The sequence below is a fragment of the Gavialis gangeticus genome, unplaced genomic scaffold (genome assembly GCF_001723915.1).
Source record: "Gavialis gangeticus isolate Ggan-Ray unplaced genomic scaffold, GavGan_comp1, whole genome shotgun sequence".
In the NCBI taxonomy this organism is placed as follows: domain Eukaryota; kingdom Metazoa; phylum Chordata; order Crocodylia; family Gavialidae; genus Gavialis; species Gavialis gangeticus.
Window position 1 is genome coordinate 132,786 of NW_017728980.1, and position 24,272 is coordinate 157,057.

Here is a 24,272-nt window from a genome sequence, read left to right on the forward strand (position 1 = left end):
AACCCAGACAGTGGCTGAGCTCACCCTGGGAGCAGGAGCTTGGAGGAGAGGTGCCACGGGGCAGTCAGCTCTCCAGTGACCTGTGGCCTTTACGTTCCTGAGCAGGGCAGCAAGGACCCAAGTCCCTGCTCCATCCCCCCTGGGGCTCCGATACAGCCGAACAAATCAACACCTCCACACACAAACGCCCGTGTCCTATCAGACCTTGCCCTCCTTAAGCACGTGGAAATGAGGGCAAATTTGAAAACACTGATCTTGAAATAAACCTATAAATAAACCCATATATTTAGCTCATCCAGACCAGCTGCATTTTATGTTTTTTTGAAACTGCTGCAAGTTTTAACACATGTACTCCATAAATATGCTTTTAAAGAAGCACTTTTGTACGTACTTACAATTAATACCAGCTGTGTATCATATTAATCCCAAGCCACAAGGTTCATGATTTACCATATTGTTCATTGGGCTGGGTCTCAGCAGAGTCGACAGCATTTCATGCTCTAGCAACCCCAGCACTCAGCACTGCTCAGGATATGCATGTATTCCAAATACTGCCCCCCTCCCCCAACCCACAGAGGATCCATGTGCTAATTAGTCCCCCACTCATGGCTGGAACTGGGTGTTCTTGTCATGTGTCCTGGGGTCCTCCAAAAATGTATATGCAGATGAGATGCAGGGCAGGAATTAAGAAATGGAGAAAGTTCATAGCAGAGCAAAAGTGAAGAGAGAGAGTGATTATAGTTCAAATGTATATGGCTTTACTAGAGGCAGAAGACTTGGACATATTTTTCTATCCATCTGCCAAAGGGTAATGTCAATAGAGAGAGTAAAGGACAAATATGCTATCTGGACAGGGTCTTGGAGGCCACAAGTAGTGTGACAAGCAGGTGGGGTGTTGCACCTCCCATGAGTGATCCAGACTGGGGTACACTAGGGTTTTATAATGTAACACAGCCTACCAAAAGAATGCAGCAAATGCTGAAAGTTAGGAAACCTGTCCACAAACTGTCCCGTCATGGTGTGCTATCATCTTCATAGCTGGGGGCAAATAACAACAAAAAGGCAGGGGTAGCAATATTCTTCAAGAACCCAGAGCTGAGATCAAAGCAGACAGAAAAAATCATCAGTGGCAGATTGCAATGAATGATGCGATCATTTGGGGAACAGAATTAGAAATTTTCAGTGTATATGCACCACTGGAGAGGGAGGGAAGGGATGTGCTGTGTAGAAAGCTAGAGATTTACATAGTTGGAGGGACACTGTGCAAAACAGTGGTTGATTCCAATTGTGTAATCGAAGTGGGCGACAACAGGGGAAGGAGGAAATGGAGCTTTAGATAGCTCATCCCAAACTGTTAACAAATGATGAAAGAAAAGTTGCTAAGCAGTGTGTGGGCAGGGGAGAAAATTGTCACTAGAACAGACCCCAGTGGAAAGAAACAATCAAGAATTTACTTTTTATGCTTGTATCAAAAGAAATAGGGGTAAAGAAGAATGAAACTGTACATATGGCTTTTAGTGATCACCAGATGCTGAAGGTGGAAATAAGTTTTGGTAAAAGCCCCATGAGAGGGAATTGACTGCACAAGTTAAATATGCAGCTGTTACACTTGACATATCTCTTCATCTTGTACACAATACAGTAGAATCAGGTGGGTGGCTTACTGACTTAGGGACCACAACCAGAGAGTTGTGGTGGACAGGTCATTCTCAGCCTGGAAGGAGGTGGGCAGTAGGGTCCCGCAGGGTTTGGTCCCTGGACCAGTGTTATTTAATATCGTCAGTGATTGGGATGAGGGTGTGGAGAGCACCCTCTCCAAGTTCATGGATGATACCAAGTTATGGGGCCAAGTTAATACACTGGAGGGCAGGGAGCAGATACAGGCTAACCTGGACAGGTTAGATCAATGGGTGGAACAAAATAGGATGTAGTTCAACAAAGATAAATGTAAGGTACTCCACCTAGGAAGGAGGAATCTTCAGCATACCTACAGGTTGGGGGATGACCTCCTCAGCAGCTCAGAGGCTGAGAGAGATCTTGGAGTTATAGTTGACTCCAAGATGAACATGAGCCGGCAGTGTAACGAGGCCATCAACAAAGCCAATCACACCTTGTCATGTATCAGCAGATGCGTGACCAACAGATCGAGGGAGGTGATGCTCCCCCTCTATGCAGCATTAGTAAGGCCGCAGTTGGAGTACTGTGTCCAGTTCTGGGCGCCGCACTTCAAGAGGGACGCAGAGAATCTGGAGAGGGTTCAGAGGAGGGCCACTTGCATGATTAGTGGTCTCCATGAAAGACCATATGAAGAGAGGTTGAGAGATCTGGATCTCTTCAGCCTTAACAAAAGACAGCTGAGGGGTGACCTTGTAGCCAGACAGCAGGGAATTGGGGATGCGCTGTTTACTAGAGCACCCCAGAGAGTAACTAGGAATAATGGGTGCAAATTAGTGGAGAGTAGATTTAGGTTAGACATTAGGAAGAAATTTTTTACAGTAAAGGTGGCCAGAGTCTGGAATGGGCTTCCAAGAGAGGTGGTACTATCACCTAACTTGGAGGTCTTCAAGAGGAGGCTTGACAGTCACCTGGCTAGTGTCGTCTGACCTCGGTCCTCTTTCCTGCCAGGGGCAGGGGGTCGGACACAATGATCCATTGGGTCCCTTCCAACTCTATAATCTATGAATGGTGGCTGATGGTAAAGAAGAGAATGAGAGAATTATTTGGGAAGGAAGGCTGAAGATGAGCAGGGAAAAGAATGAAAGAGCTAAAAGAGCTACAAAGAAAGATGAGTTGATAAAGGAAGCCATAGAAGGAATATGGGTATGAGAAGAGCTAAAAGAAACACTGTCTTTCACCCCGTTCTCATTAAGAAACTGGGGGACTGTGCTGTTGACAGACTTCTACTCTGGGGGTCTTCAAAAGGAGGCTAGAAAATCACCTAGCTGGGGTCGTTTGACCCTAGCATTCTTTCCTGCCCATGGCAGGGGGTCAGACTGGATGATCTGCTTTGGTCCCTTCCAGCCCTAGCAACTATGAAATTATCAGCCCCATCAGGCTGATATCCAATACAAACATTTTTCTTTATATTGGTACTTATCCAATATCAGACTGATGTATCAGTGCACTTCTAATTTTGGCCAGAGTGAAGGTAACAAAAGGAGAACTTAAAGTAGCAGGGGAAGAAGATGGTGCCTGGGTGGAAGAGCAGGAAGAAAGAGATTTTGGAGGCAGCAAGATTTTATGAAGAGCTATACCAGAAGAAGGAAATGGACAGGAAGAAGTTGAAGGATTTCTTGGAAGAGACTGAAAATAAAGTAAGGAGAAATCAAAAAAGATGGAAGAAAAGATGTGCTTAAAGGAAGTGGATGAGTTTAAAAATCTTTAAAAGAGGGAAATCACCAGGAGCAGATAGTTTACTTATGAAATGCTACAAGAAATTTTGGGCATGGGTAGGGAAAAGAGAGAATGGTAGCGTGGAAACGGGGGAGGCAGGGAAAGATTTTAGAAGAGGCTTTGTGAACTTACTCTTCAAGAAAGGGGAGAAAACTCCTGAAAACCTGGGGACTGAATGCATCCCTTAATATGGACTATAAGTTAATAGCCAAGATGCTGGCTTTCAGGATGAGGAAAAAACCTCAAGAAGATAATACATAAGGACTAATATGTGCAGTATCAGGAAAAAGGATCTCTGAAGTAATCAGAGATAGTGTCCCACATCCAAGAAAGGAAAACAAACACAGTTATAGCAAACCTAGATTTAGAAAAAGTATATGACAGAATTGATCATGATTACATATTTGAGGTGCTAGGAGAAATGTAGCACCTCAAATATGTAATCATGAGAGAAGGCTGAGAGAGGACCTTATGGTGGTATATAAACAGAGAGCAACATAAAGTAGGCGATAATCTGTTCACCAGGGCACCCCCTGGAACAACAAGGAACAATGGCCATAAGCTCCTAGAGAGAAGGTTTAGACTGGACATCAGAAAAAAGTTCTTCACGGTCAGGGTTGCCAGGATCTGGAATGGGCTTCCAAGGGAGGTGGCGCTCGCCCCATCCTTGGGGATCTTCAAGAGGAGACTGGACAGGCACGTGGCTGGGATCACATGATCCCAGGTTCGGTGACCCCTTTTCTTGCCTGCCAGGGGCAGGGGGTTGGACTGGATGGCCCACTGAGGTTCCTTCCGACCCTAGAATCTGTGAATCGCCTGACTTCATGCAGCTGCAATTTAAAGGAAATGGGGAGTATATCAGACCTCTTTGAAGAGTCCATGGGCATGGCAACCACCAATTCATTACATCAAGATGGAAGGATTCATGCAGAGGTATAAAATAGAGAAGGTAGGGGTGGAAGTTTCATAAGAAATTGATGAAAGTGGTAAGGAAGAGAGACAGGATGGAGCCAATGGGAAAGTTCACAGAAGGCCAAATGAAGAAAGTGTGAGAAGCGGTAGTGGCTGAAAAATTATTTTTTTTAGGGGAACATGCTGACCTTGTGTGGATGGTTGTAGGAAATATCTTGCTGGTAAGAGAAGTGCAGCACAGACAGGGCTTGACAAGATCATCAAGGTGCCCAAGAAAGAGATGTGGGGGAAAAAGAAACAGTGGAATGTGTTTTGGAAGTGTACATATGCAAAGGTGGTGTGGGAGTGTCCACCACTGAATGTTACTAAAATAAACTAGTCATTAGCATGGGAGATAGTACTATATATCAAAGGGACTAGAGGAAACATTATTAAGGACTTCATTAGCTTCATTAGTTAAAACTAGTTTATGGAAAGTAAGAAACCTCTGGGTGTTTAAGAAGTTGGCTTTCTTTGAAAGAGAGAGCCTGAAGCTGGGGCTGCATGAACTGAAATACTGCTACATCAATTGGGACAAAGAGAAGGCAAAGAAGAAGTGGAGGGTTTTGATACAGTCTCCCACAGCATTCTCACAGGCAAGCTAAGGAAGTATGGGCTGGATGAATGTATTAGACCCCGACACCATGCGGCGCCCAGCGACTTGGATCGTCATCTCCCTATCGCTCCTGGATCCTGTTACTCATTAGCCAGAGCAAACACCAGCACACATTGCTCACAACAGCTTTATTCAGAATGGAGACAGCTTTGAGCAAACTCCCTCACAGACGCGCAGCCTGTGAAACCAGGGAAGCAGCACTGAACATTAGTTCTTTCCACATTTTATACACCTTGGTTCATACTTATTAACATTTACTTTGCCTATGTCCCTCCTTTGGTTCCACCCATTTCTCCTCCTATCAACCTCTGCCTCTGTTTAGTGTTTGCTTCCTTAGCATGGTATTGTCTATGCATTTCATTCATTTACATGCCTCTCTGCTATGATTGCACGCATAAGACATTGACCTCCACTTCTCCCGGTCAGCTGTGGTTTCTTGCTGGTTCTTTCTGGTTCTTTGCTGGTTTCAGCACCATCTTCAAGGCTGTACCATACTTCTGCTTTGTCCTCTAACGATAGCCATTGGTCTGTATCCTATTTTTACACAACACATCATGCACTTTGCACCCTATCCTTTTGTTAGGCATCCACTTACTTAAGCATTAGCAAAGTTAGTTACTATTAATATATCATCCAGCCTTGTGACCATCAGCTTTTGCTGAGACACAGGAAAAAGCCTTCATTCAGCTGCAAGCTCAGTGCTCCCCAAAATCCATATCATTACCCTAACAGAATGGACTGTAAGGTGGATAGAAAACTGGCTGGAACATTGGGCTCAGAGTAGTAATCAATGGCTCGATATCTAGGTGGCAGCTGGTATTAAGTAGAGTACCCCAGGGGTCAGTCCTGGGGCCGGTTTTGTTCAATGTCATCATCAGTGACCTGGAAGATGGCATAAAGTGCACCTTCAGCAAGTTTTGCAGATGACACCAAGCTGGGGGGGGAGTAGTAGATAAGCTGGAAGGTAGGGCTAGGATTCAGTGACCTAGACAAATTGGAGGCTTGGGCCACAAGAAATCGCATGTGGTTCAACAAGGATAAGTGCAAAGTCCTGCACTTAGGACAGAACAATCCCATGCACTGATACAGGCTGGGGGCTGAGTGGTTGGGCAGCAGCTCTGAAGAAAAGGACCTGGGGGTTACAGTGACAGCAAGCTGGATATAAGCCAGAAGCCTACCTTTGTGCCAAGAAGGCTAACAGCATACTGGGCTGCATCGGTACATGTGTTGCCAGCAGGTCAAGGGAAGTGATTCTTCCCTTCTATTCAGCACTGGTGAGGCCACATCTGGTGTACTGTGTTTAGTTTTGTGGGCCCCACTACAGAAAGGATGTGGACAAATTGGAGAGTCCAGCAGAGAGCAACAAAAATTATGAGGTGGCTCAGTCCAAAAAAAAATAGACTGAGAGGGGTTTTAACAGTAGCCTTCAACTACCTGAAGGGGGGTTCAAAAGGGGATGGAGCTGGACTGTTCTCAGTGGTAGCAGATGAGAGAACAAGGAACAATGGTCTTGAGTTGCAGAAGGGAAGTTTAGGTTAGATATTAAGAAGAATTTTCTCACTAGGAGGGTAGTAAAACACTGGAACAGATTACCCAGAGAGGTGGAGGAAACTCCATCCTTGGAAGTTTTCAAAACCCAGCTAGGCAGATCTTTGGCTGGGATGATCTAGTTGGGGCCGGTCCTCCTGAGGTCCGTCCAGCCCTAACTTTCTATGATTGGTATGTTTGCCTAATCTGGGTCATGTGTTTTATAGTCACACAGTGTTGGCTGCATTTAATCAGCTTCATAGTGGTTTCAGTTATTGAGCACATGCTGCTTTTGGCAGCAATATATGATTGATAGACAGTCTATTTAATGAGGCTTGTATGTGAAATATAAGATGAGGAAGACAGCCTCATCTTGTATTTGAGTAAAAATGGTATTTTTAAAAGGAAGGCTTGTCTGTTACAAGGATTATTGGGGCTATCTGAAAAGATGCCAAGCATTTCTGCATCCTGGCTCAGGACAGACCTTGAACAGGCAGAAAGACTAATTTATCCCTTTCATGTGTAATCTAGAAGGCACTTTAAAAAAAGATTTGTGATTCTAGTAATGGAAATCCCCAAGCACTACTGATGCAAGAGGTGATCAGTGTGACAATAGGAGCTGTGCTGAGTGAGACCAAGAGGGAGTGTACTTAGACACACACTAAGCACAGTTGCATTCGGTTGTACTTGTTTACTTGGAAAATGCAGTATGACTCCATAGGTCCTTCAGGCACGAGAGCCAATCTGACATGAACACATGCTGGGTCCCAGGTCAGCCCTGATAACAGAATAATGGAACCACAATCCTATAAGTTTTGTCCTAGCACACACAGGCTCACCCCTCACAGCTTAGGATGGCCTGTATCCCCAAATATGGAATAGGTCATGGAGCAACCTTGGTATGAGTGGGAGGTGGCTACACTGGGACTTTAGTTGGGGCAGAAAGAGGGTTTTCTTAGTGCATGCTGGACAGTATCTTGCCCTGGAGGCCTGAGTCATGCTTGAATGGGTATGCTTGAACCCTGGAACAGCATTATCAGGTGTGGCCTGCATCCTCCTTGCATCTCTCATTTCTGCATTTGTGGGGGGGTTTTGTGTCTAAGAGGTACAGTCAGCCTGCAAGTATTTGATTGGTAAAAGCAGCTGTTGGTGATCACTGCTCCTTAGAGATCAACCACGTAGCATTAGTTCATAAAAGTAGTTAGTCTAGCTCATAACTTTGACTTATTCCAACCTTTTTACTTGGGCTTTACTTGGTAGAGGAGGAGGAAGGCTGGCACTGAGCAGTGCCAGGAGACTGGAGTTGAGTTCCTGCCTCTGCCACGGACTTCTCTGTCCAGGTCACTTTATCCTTCTGGCCTCTGGTCTCATATGTTCAGTGGGGTGATGGCCCTTCCTTTATACTTCCATTGGTCTCATCTATTTAGGGCATATGTTCTGTTGGACAGGAACTCCCTCTTGCCGGGTGGCTGTACAGTGCCTTGGATGGGGCTTCCAGGAAGCACTGTAATACAAATACCAGCATTCAGGAAGTTTGGTGGAACTTTGTCTTGACAATCAAAGCTACAAATGAGCATCCTACTTAGAGCAATATGTTGTGGAAAGCTTTACAGCCGGGAAGCTTTGTGATGAAATATTTATAGACTGGAGTCTATGTCAGGCCTTGCAGCAGAGAGCTTTTCAGAATGGGTAAAGGGTAAAAAAAGCAGGTTGTAGAACTTCAGTGCTTGGCTGTTTGGATTTTTTCCTCCTCTAACAGGATTTTAAAACAAAAAGGCTCACGCTCTTGTAATATTGGCTTCTATTTTAAATATTTCAAAGTCAGGAAGTGCAGTCATTCTGGTTTTCCTCAGCCCTTCTCTACACGTTTTTATTTGTATTAACGTTTAAACATGTATATTAACATTGTCAGATGTACCCCATGAAAAATACGTAATGGGCCTTGCAGCACATTTACCAGAACCTTTCTTTTGTGCTTCCTGAATTGTTTGCCACAGTAATTGCAGTCTAATACACTGAAGATGTTTTTATCCCCCAAGTAAGGTAATTTTACTTGGTCTGGACAAGACTAGTTGCTGAGAGAGTGTCTGCTGTACCCTCTTAGTTGCTCTCATCTAAAAATTAGATCTGTAAATATCCATTGAAAAAAGAAGAGTATAAAGAAACATTTACATAGCCAAGCCACTTTATGCAGGGATTGGCAACATGGATTATGAAGCTGCTCACCTCTGTCAGCCTACCCACCCCTTATTTCACAGCCTCATCCCTACTCGGAAGGCCTTGCATGAAACCCCTTGTGCTGTCAGTCTGTGTCAGGGAAGCACCGGGGTTTCCCGGCTGCATTTTGTGTATGTGTTTGGGGGGGGGGAAGGAGAGAAGAGGCTTCTTTGAACCCCTAGTTCTTTGCTGCTGCTTTAAGTTCCTTGTCTGTCCCAGTGCCCCTTTTCTCTTTTCTGCCTGTTTCCCCTGGATCCCCATGCTGTTTCATTTATATGCTGGAGAAAGGGTATAAAGGGACGGGGTGCACACTGGCCCCCCAAAATGGCCAAAAAGGCCTAGTTTGGCCTGTGGAGCTGGGGGGCTGCAGCAGTGTGTCTGTGGCAGGGGGCTTTGCTTGTGCCTGTGCTATACCAGGTGAAGGGAAGCTGCACCTATGCTACAGCCAGGGAGTGGGGAGAAGGAGCAACAGTGGCTGGATCAGAACGCTGGCCTGCCCTGGACCCAAGCATGTTCCTGGTTGCTGACTTTTACATACAAAGTAGTAATATCAAACATCATGGAGGTGGCAACAGCAGTACTTCAGTTCCCAGCATTGCTGGAGTGGCTGTGCACTCTGAGCCATAGGAGGATGATAGCTCCTGCCAGGGCATGAAGCTAGAATGGGGAAGTGACTCTTAGAGCAGAGGACAGTGCATATCAAGAAGGAAAACAACTTGCTGCTGAAGTTATTGTTTGCCAAAGAAATCTGTGCCCAGTAAGCTTCTACAAGTGATGGTTTTCTGCTTTGGCACTCTCTCTAAATTGTATCACTCCCCCCTAAATATTTGCCACTCAGACTTTCACTGCTAAATATCGGGGCACAAATGCGGTCCAAGAATCTATATGCCATTCATGGGGAGGTCACAGAACTTTCCTGATCAAGTCTCCAGGCTTGCTAGGGGAGGTTTGGAGCAGAATGGGCAGCTCTGCTACCTCACCTGGGGCTGAAACCATCACAGCCCTGCACCATAGCTGCACAGTATGAGCCAAAACCTGGGCAGTCTGTTCTACTTGCTAGGCCTGTAAACAGACCTCACAGCATCGGCCAACCACTTGGGTTGCAAAGACCCCTGTGGGCAGGTCACTGTACAAATGTTCTTTACAGGGACTTAAAAAATTCCTTGGAAGCAGCTGGTGCTGGTCACTGGGGAGAAGGGATTAGGTGGGCTGCTAGGCAGATCTGATGGGGCAGTATCTAGCGTGTAATTTTGCTAATTCTCTAGCATGGTGGACATCCAGGTAACTTAAGTTTTGTAGAGCTCTTCAGCACCAATCCAGCCAAGAGGCTGCCCTGTTCTCATGGATATACATGTCAGTTATGGTGAAGGAAAGCTTCTCTTTTTTATTCCTATTTACCAATAACTAAAAGTTCAGGGTTACATCTTAGATTCAGGTTAAGAGCTTGTATGGAGGCAGGGGGGGACTCTTTCATCGATTAACATTAGAATTAGTATTGCACACCTTATCACTGAAACTCATTTCACTTGGAACAGATGCATATATGCAGAGCCTGCATCCATGTGGAATTTAGTTAATCACTTTGAATCAAAATGTACACCTAAACTGTTAAATGATATGTCAAACTTAATCTTCTCCTTGTAGAGAAATATTCATTCAATGCTGTGCTGTCATGCATGCAGGCAGCATTAAAAGGGTGGCTGGATGGCAGCTGCCTCTGCTGCTTTCCTAGCTTTTGGCCCTCCATAGAGGTCTGAATGGTGGCTGAGGCACACAGCTGATGATCATGTATAAACTTGGGTCTGGAGCTCAGTGGTAAGAAGCTACTTTCACCCTGTGGCCTGGAGTGGGAGCATTCGGAGTAAGATTAAAACCATGGTACTACCCAATCAAACTGGGAGATCTGGAAAGTATGCAGGGGCAGGGTGGTGGCACAAGTCAGTAGCATTAAGGGGCATTTATACACATACTTTTCTGTCCCGCGATGCATTGGAGATCTGCACGTGAGCTGAGGTGAACTGTGCTGCTCTGCATGCAGTTGTATAAGTGGTGGAATGCACGTCAGCGTGCAGAAAATGGCAGTGGTGCACTTTTGAACTAAAGCACCTCTGATGTGTGTTGGTTCAAAAGTGCGCTGCCACCATTTTCTCAGTACTGATGTGCATTTCACCACTTATACAACTGCAAATGTTGCAGCACCGAGTGCTTTTCAAAGTGCCTGATGCTGTGGCGCTTGCATGTGTAAAAATGCCCCAGAAGACTAGGGTATGGTGAAGGAACTGCCAAGTTCTGGTGTCCCAAACAAAGAACCTGCACTGGTACAGTTGAAAGAACTACTGTGTGCTTTGTGGTGAGTTTGCATCATGGAAAGCACCAAAGGGCATTTAAACGCGCTCCAGAAGTGGAGGGAGAGCACTTTAAGTAGAGCAGCTTCAAGAACTTTAGTTGAATGACCTTTTATTAAAGCACCCCCACTACCATTTTTCAGCATGGGGACACTGATGCATGTGACACTGGAGACTGCTGGAGCATGGCAATTACCATGCTCCAGCAGATTTGATTAATCAAGTAATTAATTGATTACTTGATTAATCAAGTCTGCTCTGACAGCTTTAATTACAGCACATTGGAGCAGCCTCCCTGCACATGTATAGGCACCCAGAGTCTTTGCTGCAGGTGCTCAGATCCAAAATAAAGTATGATGCCCACAGTATGGCTGATGAGGTGTTCAGTTTTGCAAGCTGCTTTTGAGACTCCCAACAAGCTCTAGCATGCCTTGTTCTTCAGATTCTGTCCAGAGATTCATAGATAATACAGTCAGAAGGGACCTCAATGGATCATTGTGTCCAACCCAGATGCATCTCACCTTGGTTATTCTCAACCTGAGGTTGGACAGCCCCAGCCCTACTGCTGCCCCATGCCCAGATATCCAGTTTCTCTTTAATCAGCTGGGTTCTGGGCTGTATCAAAACTGTAATAACCAAGTTTCATGCCCTCTCTCCTGGCTTAGCTTTTTAAATCTGCCCCATGAGCACATACTTTCTACCATGTCTCATTGTGTGCTATTTCTCAGTGCAGGAGAATATATAATCTTTTCATGTGCCAGAGCACAAGAGGAAAATCAATTAGATGAACACATACAAGTGAGATGCAATGCAATTCAAATACACAAAGAAAGGTATAATAAAATAGAGCACAATCCTTTGGAGTGGATAAAGATTTTTTCAGTTGAAAATGAAGCCTGTGCATCATGTTTGCATCATGCCATTCACTGATGCTTGTTTGTCATGAGACTGCTCACTTATTCCTAATGATGGAAAAAAATGTTTCTACTTAAAACAAAGTTGAAAGGTGCCCACAGGTCCCACTGTCTAAAGGGCTAACTGGAGCCTGCCTGTCACACTGGCAGCTGAGGGCAGAAGAAAAATGGGGGTTTCCATATGTTTTCATTCTAGTTTAGAATGAAAAACTGAACACTGATCTCTTTCTTCAAAGAGAGGATTCTGAAAAGGCTGGAATGTCATAACCTTTAGCCATGGCTCCGTCCATTGTTACAGTGTCACCCAAGCCACTGGAAGTGTCTCATTCATTGCAGCTTAGCTGCTTTGCGTCTCCTTGGCTCAGTGCACACAGATTACACATGATGGACTGTGGGACTCTTGTGATATGCCATAGCAGATCAGCCAAAAAGGCAGAAGCATTGCATTTGGGGGGAAGATGCTGTAACATCTCAGGTGGAAACAGACAGATGTTGAACTGACCCAAACCAAAGCATTTTGACTCACTTTAGCAAACCTAAATCTTTCAGTTTGACCCAGAACAAAATGGGTTTGTTTTTCCCAATGGAAGATCAAACATTTCAGTAAAATGGGGTTTTCCTGAGCAGACCACACTTTCACTGAGAGAGAGTTTCCCTTGACTCGGGTATGGGGTGGAAGAGAAGTGGCTTTGGTAGCAGCTCCCTAGGGGTAAGAGTTGTTCCATTCCTTGCCAAACCACTTAGTGGTCTCAAGCAATTAGTCCTGGCTGTTCTGAGGGATTTTTTGGAATCCTTTGCGACTCAATTAAAGAGAAGCCCCCAAGAAGGCAGTGAAATTGAGACTGGTGTTGCCCCTCTCGCAGCTGATGACAGCCCATCAGCCTACCTGCCGGTTTATATTCAACTGTGAAGTTGTGAACTGCGTTTTCCACTTCAGGCTTGTTGCATGAAGGTGTAAATTTGTCTATGACATTCTCACAGGATTAGAAAGGAAGAGTTGTATAATGCTTGTTAAATAAGCGCCTCCAAGTCTTGGTGCTGGCTATCTTGGGACCATTTGAAACTCTGTCCCATGGGAAATGCAAACAAGTTGGTTAAATATGCACATGAAGGCATACAGAATTATTCCAGAATTGTTAGCTAATATCTAAAGTTAACCCTTTTGGCATGAGCTGTTCTCTACTTGTTGATATATCTAGCACCAAAAAGAGACTGCAGGATCTTATCTTGGGATAAAATCAGTACAGAAACTAATGAAAACAATATCTTGTATTACAGAATAGCTTAAGTAGATTGCAGCCCACATCTTCAGTTTGTGGCTCTTGGGAACTCAGCATAACATTCAGATTTCAGCGTTCCCATGAGGATGTCATTGCACAAAGTACCTGGGCTTTGCTGGGTAGCTTTTCTAATAGTCCAAGTGCTGCAGGGGTGTGTGCTGGGGGCAGAGGGAGGTCACTGTTGGAAAGGTTCAGGGACAATATTGGAAGGAGTTCCTGATTGGGTGCTGTGGGCTGGATCATTAAATTCTCCTCATGTTGACTGGAAATCTGGCCTTGCCTGCAGATGAGACACAAATATGACTTAGTTTTTCAGCTAGCTTTTAACTCCTTTTCCTAAAATACTAGTACATCTAGAGCCCTTTTTCCTCTTCCCTCAGCAATAAGCTTCCTGATTTAATGGATTTTCTTTTTCCAAAAAACAAAAAAAAGTTATTTTTGGGTTAAGACAGCTTGTAAAGTTTGAGCCAAAGGCAGTTTACAAGCAAGCGAAAACCAAGGGATAAATCTGAGACAGGGTATTTGGAATAAGAGTGGTTGTTCTGCAGATTCCTAAGGAAAGCCTCTCTGGAAATGGAGAGCCACAGCTGAGATCCTGCAAAGTCAGACTTTGGCCAAACCTACCATTCAGCTGCTGTGTTCTGAATCCTGTGTGCATTTGCTACCTCTACCAGACATGCGTGATGGCATGTCACTGTAAATGAGTCTAAATTAACATGCACAATGACCATATCTGTCATACAAGTTGCCATCAAATTACTTTGCTAGAGTTGATCCCAAAGTCTCTCAAAACAAGTGGCCGAGTCATTTGTGCTCTTCTGTTGTCCTGTTTACCGTTTGAAGTCCCATCCCAAACAGTGTGAGCCTCCATGCAGACAAAAGTTTCCAAAAAGAGAAGTACCTTCTGGTGAAGGGGGAGAGAAATTGTTCCTCCTCATCCCAAATAATCCACAAATACAAGAAACTGTAGGAGGGAGACAAGACAGCCCTCTGACAGTATGGAAGTAACATGAAAGGCTGGTTAGAAAATTAATCTGCATAAAGGGAAACCAGGTGTGTGCTTGGCGCACATTCCCTTTGCACATACTGGCAGTCCTCAACTTACGACTGTTCGAGTTATGACAAACGTCACTTATGACCTTTGTAAACTACAACAGTGTTTCAAGGTTCTAATGGGGTTTTGACTTTATGACCCTAGACACAGCTGCTTCCAGCTGGTAAGTCTGTTGTGGTGGTGTGTTGGTGGGGGGGGAGGGGGGCTGATCGATGTCCCTGCAGCGAGGAAAGGATAGGGGCTGGGACAGGGGCTGCCCAGGGGGAGAAGGGCATGGGGATGGGGTGGGGCAGCTCCCAGCTCTGCATGCCACCAGTCCAGGAGGGCATAGGGTGGGGGGCAAAGGGGGAGGCATGTGCACAGGGCAGATCTGTGTGGGGTGGGAGGGGCTAGGGCTGCACTGGGTAGCACTCTGGGCCAGTGGCAGAAGGTGCTGGGAGTGGGGCTTATGCCCTCCTGCCACTCACCCAGTGGGGGTGAGGCAAAGCCACCACGCTGCCTCCAGACAAGTGGCACACAGTGGCCGGGCTACTCCAGCCTCCCTGTGCCTCCTGGCCCTACCCCGCCCTGGCTGGGGGAGCAGCAGCAGGGCATGGTGGGGGTGGTGTCTCTAGATCTGCATGGGGTGGGTGGGGCTAGAGCTGTGCTCTGGGTGGGCGGCAGGGGCTATGGCAAATTTAAGGGTGGCTGCAGCCCGCCATAGCACTTGCTCTGCCACCTACTCCGCACCCCCCTGATCCAGGAGCACACGCCCCGCCGTGCCCTGCCACTGCTCACCCAGCCAGGGTGGAGCAGAGTGAAGCCATGGTTCATTGGGGAGGCCAGGGCAGCTCCGGCTGCTGTGCACCACTTGTCCATAGGCACTGCAGCGGCTCCACCCCACCCCATCTGGGCGAGTGGCAGGAGGGCATAGCCCCCACTCCCAGTGCCTTCCACCACCTGCCCCGAGCACAACACAGTGCAGCCCGGGGGTGTGCAGCAGTGAGAGCCACTGGATAAGCCGCCAGACGAGTAGCTCCTGGATTGGCAGCCTGCCCCCTCCCTGTGCCCTAGCGTGGTAAAGGAACCAATCCCCCATTTACAACCTTGTTCCTATGGGAAAATTGGTTCTGAGTTAGTGTTTCAACTTAAGACATGGTTGTTGGGAACCAATTGCACTGTAAGTCTGAGGACTGCCTGTATTCCCTTACTTCAAGCTTCTCTCCAGTGCTGAAGCAATGGTATTTACCTTACTCAGCAGTCAGAGCCATGCTGGTGCCTGCCCCTTGCAGCAACATGCACATGTTTTACCCCTGTACAAGGATTTGAGATGGTTTTATGAATCTGTTCCCTGCCACTGAGTGCAGCCCCCTCTAGGGTGGAAAGCAGGTAGCTTTTAATAAAGCATAGTAATATAGGCTTGTTAGGGAGAAATAAAACTTGGCTAGGGACAGACATTAAAAAAGCCTGAGCCTGAATTGATTCCATCTTTGCAGGTTAGTCTAACCTGAGTAGGCTGAACCAGTTTGCAATTGTACAGACATCCCCTCTAGACTGAAGAAATGCAGGCATATGCCTGGAGTGGCTCAGGCTAGAAGCTGGGGGATGCTAGAGCAACCCTCCCTTCCCTTCTTTAGTGCTGAGCTGTGGGGTGGGGCATGGCCAGGCCTGATAGTATGCTCTGATTAGGGAGGAGATTCCCACCCCTGCTGCTGATAACAGAGCATTTACTTGCACAGCAGGGTGTTGCACAGTGAGATGTTAGCAGTTATCATCCCCTCAAATGAAACAAGTTTTTCTCATTAGTTCAATCTGTTCTTAAACAGCTTTTTCCAAGGAAGAAATGGAGGAATGTTACCAGCTACCTGTTGATTAGCTCTAAAAAGTCCTAAACTGACACTGTCCTGTCTGCCTTTGTCCCATCTCTCACAGCACAGACCATAGCCAGCATGTGGTCTGCTAGCTAGTACTGAGAGGTGTCTGTGTAAGGCAGAGGGGATGGGAGGATCCCTGTTTGAGCATGGAGAGTGTGGGTGTGTGGGTGTGTGGGTGTGTGGGTGTGTGGGTGTGTGGGTGTGTGGGTGTGTGTGGGTGGAGGGGTGGCAGAGGGAAACCAGGCAGTCCCTGGAGAGCCCCGCCCAGAGTCGTAAAGCATTTGGGATGCTGGAGGAGTCTGCTTCAAATTAAACCAGGAAGGGGTCTGGGACAGACATTGCATAAAGTGGTTTGACCCAAATCAGTAAAGTCTGATGCTACATTCAACCAAGTTCATCTGAAACTGTTTTCAGACATTTTCAGACTGGTTTATGTGTACTGAACATTTGCTCTGTTACAGGTTTAAGCTAGTTTCTGATTACTTAAACCAGTTTATGTGTAATGTTTGTCCCTAGCCCTTCTCATCCTGCAGAAACAGGAATTCTGGAAGAGATCTGCCTCTCTCTCCAGGGCCTCCTGTTTCTAAAAAGGTTGACTTTTCCTGCTCCATACAGGTGCAAGTATTTTTAATATGAGCTGCTTATCAAAGGAAAAGAGGTAGCTAGAGATGTTCTATTTCCCCTTTTAATTTGCTTTGCTCTCTTATTGCTCACTTTTCTCTTGTCACACTCCTGTTATAAATTATTTTGTTCTTTATTGTAAACTGCCCTGAGCCTTTATTGGGAACAGCAGCATATAAATTGCAAGCATAAATAGATAAACAAGTAAATAAATGTTGTCAGTATTTGACTGGGAGAGTGGTAAGATCAGATGCAAGTAATAGACTCTGCTGAAATCCTGCCTAACCTGAGCATCTCATCACACTCCAAATCTCACTGAATACAGGAAAATAAATCAGGCATACAGTGTGCACCCAGAACCCTGGGGATTCCAAAAGCATCTTCTGTGCTGGCAGGACTTTGACTTCCCAGCCTCATTGCTCTGCTTTTAGCTTGCAGTTCATTCTCCAGTAGTTTCAAGCTTATTTAAATCTTCATAATGAACCTCTGCATCGTGGGCCCTTAGGGCAGCCTCTACTACTATGATTGTTTGTTGCTAAGTTGGGCAATGAGTGTGCAGATGGGGCATTAGTTGGAGAACTCTGCAGGAGATCTAGTATCTTCTTCTCAGCCTCATTCCTGACAATAGTGTCAGGTGTCTAGAACTTGATTTCTGAGTCTGACTCTATTGATAAGTCCGCCTCATTGCTGGACACCTGAATGTGGCTGCTCTGTTCCATGGTATATTGTAGAGCTGTGCAAAATTTCACCGGGGGTTTCGTTTCGAAGCTGCAGGGCTGTGCCGGACTCCTGCTGGGGGTGCGAGTCCCCAGATCTGTGCGCTGGACGAGAGGAAGCTGCCGCTGCCACCTAGGATCAGCAGCACCAGCAATCTTCCCCGGCACTGGGCGCGGACTGTGCCCAGCGCTAGTCCCAGGTGGCAGCCTGAGCCTCCTCTCATCCGGCACAGATCCAGGGGCTTGCAACCCCGGGAGGAGTCCGGCACAGCCCCGCAGCCCTCCTGGGGCTGTAAGCCCCCAGATCTGTGCCCCGCAAGAGAGGAGGCTGAGGCTGCCTCTCCCACCAGGGACCAGTGCCCCCCACTAGCCTCCCTGCTTGGCTATAGCCCCCCTGCTCAGCCCACGCCTGGCTCCAGCCTCCCCGTGTACCCCATGCCCAGCTGTGGCCCTCCCTTGCCCAGCTTTCCAGCAACAGCAGCCACACTCTTGGCCATGTGGCACAGCCCCACTGCACGGTGGGGGGCAGCACGGCCTGGCCCCAGCCACCACACTTTCTGTGGGGGAAATGGGGCCCTGTGGGTGAGGCCTGGCATGCATATGGTGCATATATTTTCTTGAGTTAAGTGCTTTTTAGATTAACAGACCTTACATCAGCCCCATCTCGTCTTGTGGCAAAGCAAAGCAAGGCTTTGCACAAGTAAGCACCAAGCAACTGGTTTCCCAATTCTTTGGTAAGAAGCCTCTAGAAATGTAAGAGTTGCTGAGGGGATGGACAAGGAACATGGATGGATCTCATTGGGCCCCAGTTCACATCTAGAACATGCTCTGAGGAAACTGGCATCAGTTACACCTCTGCCACTAACCAATGTGGAGGGATGGCCACAAACCCCATCCATGGAATCATCTGTTAATCCCAACTCTTGTGTTTTTTGGAGTACATCTGACTCATAGGCTAATGACAGAGTTTGTAATAGAGCTGATGGAGGATTTCCAAGCTGACCAGGAGTTGAGTTTTGCCCACTCTCAACTTGATGTGGAGAATGTTACATGGATATGAGACTGTGCTCCAGTTTGTTGGGAAGATCTCCAGTGCCATGCCTTATACTGGCACAGACTAGAAACATAACCTTACAGGTCAAAGTAAATGTAGAAGACCGGTGTGTTCTCAGGCACCACAACAGCAAGAAAAGCCAAGGCACATTTTTTATGTTAGTCCTAAGGAAAGAGGAGATGAAGGCTATGCCAGTCTAACTAGTCTCGTAGTTAGAGGATGTTCTTGGGGAACATGGAATCAGAACTTGTGGTAGAGGTGATATCTTTTATTAGACCAACTAGCTTTTTGCAAAATAATTCTTTAATTGCAAGCTTTCAGACACAGCCACCCTTCTTCTGGCATAGGAGAAAAGACTGTAAAAGTTCTCCTAGGTCGAAATGAAAGTTCATATTTCATAGGATAGTTAAAGGTGTGGTAAACTCGCCTGTTTGGAATGGTTCATTTTATGCAAGTTAAGCTCAGAGAAAAGTTGGAATAGTCTGTTTACCTCAAAGTTGTTTGGTGGCAAGCAGGATGTAGTCATTGGCGATGTGTAGGGGGTACATGTGCACCCCCTGAGATTGGCCACCACTGCTGTTGGCACCTGCAGGTGGCCACCACTCACCTCCTCCCCCATCCCACCCCACCAGTAGTGTCTGTGGGCAGTCACCAGTCAGCACTCGCCACCCCCCGCTTGCTGCTGACACTACGGCGGCGACCTGACGGAGCTCCCCACTTGCTGCTGCCACCTGTGGGCAGTTGCCGTGCCCCCCCAGCCTCGGGAAGTATGCAGCATTCATGGATGTAGTCATATTTCCTTCTAGTTATGATGTTTCATATTTCACAGAACAGTAAAAGGATTCTACTTAGGAGAACTTTAACAGTCTTTTCTCCTGTGCCTGAAGAAAGGTGCTTGTGCTCCAAAGCTTGCAATTAAAGGATTTTTTTAATGGGGGAGGGGAGTTGGGGTTTTTTTGTTGTTTGCAAAAATCTAGTTGGTCGAATAAAAGATAACCCCTCTACCACAAGTCCTGATTCCTTTTGCCCCTAGACCAATACAGCTACAACCTGGATACCAGATGCACTGGGGGACATGAGAAGACATCATCTGGTCCCATTAACTGTAGTCTTAATCTTGATGCCCCAAATATCACCCAGTTGGAGTGTTAGGCTATTTCTTCCAGTAAATAACCTTTCTTTTCTGATTTTGGTGCTTTGTGGGGGCATGCATTATAAGTACTGTTTTTTGTTTCAAAGTGTGAGTATTTGTGTAGGTAATAACACATGAAAATTCTACTTTAAACTGCTTTGTGGTACTTGGGTTATAAAATGTTTCTGCATAAATCATTCTGCCTTAGAAGAGTAGTTATAGTAGCAGAATTGAAAGTAGAGCTGAGTGAAGCTTTCTGACATGGTAAATGTGTTGAAAAATGTGTTTTTTGAGAGAAAAAGCTTTTAACAGATTACAGTTGGAGTTTGTCAACAAACTTCTGGCTAAAAATGCAAAAAAAATCATTATTTAATTCTGTGCATTTTTTTGAAAATCAAAATATTTTATTTTGGAAATGTCAAAGCAATTGTTTTGCCATTTTTCAAAACAAGACTTGTTGAGTTTTAGGGGTTTTTTAAAGACATGTTTTTTGTTCAAAAATTAATCTTGACTTAAAAACAAAAAGTTAAATCAAACATGGCTAAATAATGCCAATCTTTTTTGCATTAGACCAAACGAAAAAAGTGTTTTCTGTTTGGTTTTGGGGGATTTTTTTTTTTTCAACTGAACCAAAAAACTTATTACTTACCCAGCTCTACTTGAGAGCTGCTGCCAACCCTGTGTTACAGGGAAGGAAATGAGCTAGAAGTTGAACTGACCATATCAGTACAACTGCAACCATGAAAGAATAAACTATTATTTCTCAGCTCTTTGAAGCACTATCTTGAACTTCCACACTCTGTAGGAACTCAGCAGGTGCTGTGCTAACTCTGATTTGAATTTTGGTTGTGTTCGTTTGATTTTACCACTTGTGTTTTGACCCAGATTTTAGTTACCTTAGTGAGGGCTTATGAGTCATTAGTCTTAGTGAAAAGCTTAATTACTTTTAAGTTTCTTAACTGTTATGTAATTTTTGAAAAGCAATAGTGACTTATCTTCTTTTAAATGGGGAGGGGGTTGTGTAACATTGAGGCAAAGGAAGTTTGGTAGTTGTGAACTGCTGGGCTCTGTTTTCAAATTGGTGCTTGTATCCTTCGCATCTGGGCCCCCTACATATCTAAAGAATTTAGTCTTACTCAGGAGTGCTCATGCTGTTAGGGGATTATTGCATTTTTTGGTTTGTTTCAGTGTTTCTGTTGGAACCAGGAGTCTAAGATCAAGCATTCCCTGTACAGTCACTTGCCTTCCCCACCTAAACCCATAATGAGGATTAGTCTGCAAAAGGTTGTTCACAATTTCTGGGCCCCTGGTGGAATGTACCAGGGCACTCACTGTGTGCAGCAGCAAATGTGTTGATTGTGGAAAGCCTAATGGGCTAGGGACAGACATTTGAAAAGCCTGAGCCTGAATTGATTCAATCTTTGCAGGTTAGTCTAACCTGGCTAGGCTGAATTGGTTTGAAACCATACAGATATCCCCTCTGGACTGAAGAAATGCAGACACGTGCCTGCATTGGCTCAGGCTGGAAGTCAGGGCAGGGCCTAGAGCATCCCTCCCTTCCCTTACACAATGCTGAGCTGGGGGTGTTGGGCATGGCCAGGCCCTACCAGGATGCTCCGATTAGGGAGGGGTTTCCCCCCCACTCACTGCTCTTGACCAGCCAGGGAGCCAGCAGGGAGTTGCACAGCATTTAGTTACAAAGCAGGGAGTTACACAGGGAGTAACTCAGCATTTAGCACCCCAGCACAAAACAAAAGCCTCTCTCATTAGTTCAAGCTCTACTTAAACAGCTTTTTTCAAGGAAGGAATGGAGGGACATTATTAGCTATCTGTTGATTAGCTCTAAAAAGCCCTAAGTGGACACTGTCCTGTCTGCCTTACACAGATACCTCTCAGCATTAGCCAGCATACCACATACTGGCTATGGTTTATGCTATGGGAGAGGGGAGGGGGGAATCCAGGCTTGAACAGGGAGTGTGGGGGGGTAGGGGAGGTGGAAGCCAGCAAACGCTGCTGTACCTGCAATCTTTGCAAGAGCTTCAGCTAGGTAGCAGAGGGGCAGGGCCAGCCCTGCTGAGGAGCAGAGAGCCCAGCCCAGGGCTGCAAAGCATCTGGGATGCTGGAGGACTCTGGTTTAAGTTAAACCATGAAGGGTTCTGGGACAGACATTGCATGAACCGGTTTGACCCAAATCAGTACAGTCTGATACTACATTCAACCAAGTTTATCTCAGACTGGTTTCAGCCATTTTCAAACTGTTTTACATGTACTAAATGTCTGCTCTGTTACAAATTTAAATCAGTTTCTGATCTCTTAAACCGGTTTATGTGTAATGTCTGTCCCTAGTGCTAATGCCCTGGCAGTGCACTGCTATTTTTGCATGGAGTTTCTCTCTCCCTCTGCATGAGAACTTTGTTTGCAATTGTACTTTTGTTCCTGTATACCCATAAACCTGCACAGGCAATTGTCTCACCACAGGTGGTAACAGAACCCTGAACTGTGTGTAAGTACCAAAAACAGCAGTACAGGGCTAAATACATGCCAGTTAGGCACATGAAGTGAAACAGTGTAGGGCTTCATTGTGTTGGGTTCTTACAGTATCTTGGGATTCACAGGAGATGACTCGATCAATGTGGTTTGTGACCATCCCTCCACATTGGTTAATGGCAGAGGTGCAACTGATGCCAGTTTCCTCAGAGCATGTTCTAGATGTGAATTGGGGCCCAATGAGATCCATCAACGTTCCTTGTCCACCCATCCCCTCAGCAACTCTTACATTTCTAGAGGCTTCTTACCAAACAACTGAGAAACCAGCTACTTGGTGCTTAATTGTGTAAAGGCTTGCTTTGCTCTGCTGCAAGATGAGATGGGGCTGATTGTAAGGTCTGTTAATCTAAAAAGCACTTAACCCAAGAAAATATATGCACCATATGTATGCCAGGCCTCACCCACAGGGTCCCATTTCCCCAAAAGAAAATGAATGTTTAATGCTTAGGATCCCCAAGCAAGGCATCAGGAGAACGTGTTTGTATTTGAGGTGTGCCCCGCCAAGGCAAGTTCCATAATTCCTTTTGCTTTCTGAAGCATACTGAGTTTTTGCTCCAGTGACTTCTCACTGTTTACATGAACTTAAGAAGGGAAACTGCAATGTACCATGGAACAGAGCAGCCTTCAGCATTCAGGTGTCCAACAACGAGGCAGACATTCACAGAGTCGGACTCTGAAATCTAGTTCTAGACATCTGACGCTATATTGTCAGGAATGAGGCCAAGAACAAGATCCTGGATCTCCTGCAAAGTGCCTTTTTTCCAGCAGGGTTTGAACCTGAATCCTAGTACAGTGCTCCAACCATCTGGTAACACTGTACGGGGTTACAGGAGATGCTAGCTCAAAACTGTGGGAGTGGAGGACCCTAATCCTGTCGCAGGTTAGAGTGTTAGGTCTATGTTGTGTCAGGGTTGTCTGTAGTCTTATGTTGGGTTTAGATTATGGTTTGTATGGGATGGTTTGGATAGGGATAATCCTGTCTCAGGCAGAAGGTTAAATTAAGATGACCTCTGGGGGTTGCGTCCAGTCCTACTTCTCTATGATTCTATGACCTAGGACCCCTGGATCTGCCATTCCCCAGGTAGGTACACACTAACCACCAGGCTTTTGGATTAAATGGCAGAAAGATCCTTTTTCATTTGATTTCCAGCACAGACTTGCACAAGGTACTTCTGTCTCACTACAGAGAGTAACAGAACCCTGAGCTGTCTGTAAGTGCCCAAAATTGTAGCTTCAGGGCTACCTACATGCCACTTAAACACATGAAGTAAAACAGGATTTAACCCAAGGTATCTATCTAGCTCAAGATGGGTAGGCCTCATAGCTAGAAACCACAAACCAACAGGCAAATTTTCTCATGGTTGAGCAGCATTCATCACTTCCAGGATCCAGGCAATGCAGAATAGATGATGCACTAGCCAATCAGAAAAATGAGATGCTGAAGGAAGACTGTCCTGCTTCTTGGAGTTTTGCTTAAGAACATTTTTATTTCATTAACCACCTACTTTATAATCTAATCCATTTAGTGCCCATAATAGTATCTCAGAACCTTCTGTGCACAACCAGTATCAACAGGAAAGCCCCTAGCAGGTGGGTATGCTGCCATGTAGCTTTTCATCATGGCCGGTTGTAACTGCCTGTGTGCATTTCATCCACTAAACTTACTGGGGTATGAAGTGCCTAATCATCTCTGCCTTACATGCCTGAGTGATTGCTGCCTCTATAGCAAGTAAAGCCACCTTCCTTTCATTGCCAACATTTGTTCCAGCTAGCAGTCTGGGCATTCCCCTGATTTATAGTTACTATCTTGTCAGGGCTGGGAAAACCTAGCTGAGGGGCGGGCCGAATCTGTCCCGCCAGGCCATTCTATCCGGCCTGCAGAGCGCCTAAAAATTTAGAAAATTAATATTTATCTGCTCCTGGCTGCCTGTCAAAGATGACCCAAGGGAAGCCAGTAGGACAAGCAGCACAGCCCCACCCCCCCCCACCCAGAAGCCTCTGCCTGGCAGAGGCTTCTGGCCTGAGACCGTGGAGCTGTTCCTGCCTCCTTGC